Raw genomic sequence first — 3,209 nt, forward strand, 5'->3', positions numbered from 1 at the left:
ATCTATCTGACAGCTTTAGTTAGTTGACAGATGAATAAGCTGTTTAACAGAAAATCAATCAGCAACTATTTTGATTTTCTGTTTAAAGGTCACCTATTATGAAAAATGCACTTTTCCATGTCTTTTAAACATCAATATCTGTCCCCAGTGTGTCTACAAGTCACCATAGTATCATAAAAGACCATCCTCTCTCTTTTTCTCCTGCTCCGTTTGTCCGGAAATGGGTGTCGAAAATCACTTCTCTTTTTTTCCTTCTCTTCTGACGTCATTAGAGAATTGCAAGCCATGTAAGGGTTTCCTGGTCGAACCAGAGAGAACCTTCAGTAGCTCTCAACCGAACTATGAGCAAAGTAGCTCCTGTTAGTCTGCAAGAACCAGCAGAACAGGCCTCATGTACTCCCATCATCTAAATATAACATGTTCTTTCACAAAGGCTTTATGTAATTACACTGTTTAAACAGCTGATATTTATATATTATACATATTTGATGTCATGCATGTAGAAGAGTACAGGTAGTAAATAGTGACTGTAAGCAACACAACACATTTCTGTTTCACAGTCAAACTTTATTTGAGTAGACAGATGACAATATTAATTATTCACAGCATTTGTAATCATCTCATCTGTTAGTTAATTAGTTATGTTAACATGGTACAGGAGAAAGTCTTCAGCTCTGGTAAACTATGGTAAGCTAAGCTCCAGTGGTCTGTAGTCATGGTAACACAGAGACAGCTACTACTGTAACTAATATACCATTACTCTGATCTTCCATACATTTATCAGGTGTCTTTTAGCAGAAATAATGAACTGACTACTGTTTCACATCTTCTATTTTCCACCCTGATGGTCGCTGTGTTTACACACCGTCTCATAGCGGTAGCATGTAGCTACATGCTAACGGGTTAGCTCTGTATCTCCCATCTGCTCTCAGCTGTCTGCTCTCCTCTGGGATGATTCTGTCGGTCATTTCTCACAGATGGATCTGTAAAGACAGACGTAAAACAGAGTGTGTGTTTACGGTTTACAGAGTTGATGCATGAGGTAAACACTGAGTTAACTAACAGAGATATAAACAGCATTATTTACCTGAGAGAAACCGTCAGGAAAACCTGGAATCTGGACCGCAGATGTTCATCATGTGTCGCCGATTTCTGATCAGTTTCCTCCGGTAACGTGCGCTGGGTGAAGTGTCTGGTTTATAAACTTTAAAGTGGTTTCTAGCTCCTCTTTCTCTGTTAGGGAAAGGGGAGCGGAGGGAGTGACTCTGTGTTGAGGACGTTTGATTGACATAAACGCTGACCAATCAGAGCAGAGTGGGGGGAGACAGGCTGTGAATCAGGATCTCTCAGACAGAGGCTAAATGCAGGCTGAGTGAGAGAGACACTATGAGAAGAATAAAGTTTTTTTTGAACATTGCAGCATGTAAACATGTTCTAGTGCAACATTAAAATACATCTATGAACCTGGAAATGAGCATAATATGAGACCTTTAAGTTATTTTTCAATCAAAAATGCCAAACGTTCACTGATTACTGCCTCTCAATATGAGGATTTGCTGTTTTTCTTTGTCATATATAAAAGTCAACTAACTTTTTTTTAACATTTCATAGACTAGACAAGGTTCTGAAAGACAACCAGGCTGACAGGAAATATAGGCTATAATATGCACACTTCAATATTTGTCATATCATCATCGCAATATTGAACAATGTTATCGCACATTGACGATTTTCCTTGTATCGTGCAGGCCTAATACAAAGAGATCACAACAGTTAGCTTCAGTGAATAACATTAAACCAAATCAATACATATACATTGACTAAAGTTAAACAGTCCTGTGCTTAGCCGTGTACTGTTACGCTGTGCTATGCCCCGTTAACGTAAACCAATCCATGAAGGGAGAGGAGAGTGTTGCTTTGTTAGCTGGCGATTCCATCACTTGTGGATGAGCCAGGCTGGGAAGAGTTGTGGAGTTAGCATCTCGGCGCTAACTTACTTTGTAACTCCTGTCGCTTGTAAGGTCATCTGGCAGACTTTGTGTTGTAGCTGCTGGCGCTAAACGTGTTGAACGGTTAGCGGTGTGTACTTAGTTAACCAGTAATCTCAGTCTGGCTCTCGCATCGCTGCAGTAGGAAATGAGTCCGGTGCGTCTGCTCTGAGGAGACTACTCAACACAGTCTCACGGCAGTTCGTGAAATAGTCACGAAATTTAATCTCTGTGGTTCGTGTACATAGACACGAATTTCCCCTTTTTATAGTGACGCTCAGCACGACTTTCAACAACGTATTTATTCGTGCGTTTTCCTACGAATGTCCGGCAACACATGACACACGTGTCAATTTCCGCTCCAGTCAAAATAAAACTACTTAGGAAGGTTTAGGAAAAGATTGACTTGGTTAGGCTTCGGCAACAAAACTACTTAGTAAGGTCTAGGAAAAGATCCTAAATTGGGTTAAAATAACACCGACAGAGGCTTAACTTAGTACGGAAGTTACGTGACAAATAAATCAACTTTGACTTCTGGTTTCACACGGGACACCGGTCTCCTAGGTGAAAGTCCTGTGTTTTTTGACCCACCCATCCACACCGACCTCCTCCCAACACGGCGCTTGCCGCTCTCTATACTTCCCGTTTCACAATTACGTGAATTACAAACAAATTGATTTTGTGCTGACAAAAAATGTGATAAATGAGTCTATGTTACACGAATCTATACGATACATTTCGTGACTATTTCACGAACTGCTGTGCGACTGGGCTGGACTACACGGTGGAGGTCAGAGAGCCATCAGAGCACGGAAAAGAATGAAGAAAGCGAACAAACTGGAGCTGGGGTTTTGTTGGCCCGGTCGGGGTGTACTCCAGGGGGGATATCAGGTTACAGTTACAGGAAGTGATTGGAGGAGAAGTGCTACTGTTTACGTTTCACAGTAAAAGTTCAGTTTAAGTCACACAATGAATGAATTCATCTGGGGTCTCATTTATAAAACAGTGCGTAGGATCCATACTAAAAATGTACGTGCGCACAAAAGCCGAAAATGGCGTACGCCAAAAAAAAATCTGATTTATAAACCGTGCGTACGCACATCTGCACGCAATGTTCCCTTTATAAATCACACTCCACCTGGAAATGTGCGCACGTGGATCCGCCTCATATTCCGCCCTCTACACGCCCACATTCAACCATAAATGGTCCATGCAAAACAC

The 3,209-nt window shown here is 41.4% G+C and overlaps 1 long non-coding RNA gene across 1 annotated transcript; it reads left to right on the top strand.

Annotated features, from left to right (window-relative positions):
* The first annotated feature begins 360 nt into the window (after positions 1-360).
* Positions 361-1,218, top strand: LOC141774791 (uncharacterized). The gene is made up of 2 exons (XR_012595461.1): positions 361-784; positions 876-1,218. It is a non-coding gene; the product is annotated as an uncharacterized LOC141774791 (long non-coding RNA).
* The last annotated feature ends 1,991 nt before the right edge of the window (positions 1,219-3,209 follow it).

This window comes from Sebastes fasciatus, chromosome 10 (genome assembly GCF_043250625.1).
Source record: "Sebastes fasciatus isolate fSebFas1 chromosome 10, fSebFas1.pri, whole genome shotgun sequence".
NCBI classification, from domain to species: domain Eukaryota; kingdom Metazoa; phylum Chordata; class Actinopteri; order Perciformes; family Sebastidae; genus Sebastes; species Sebastes fasciatus.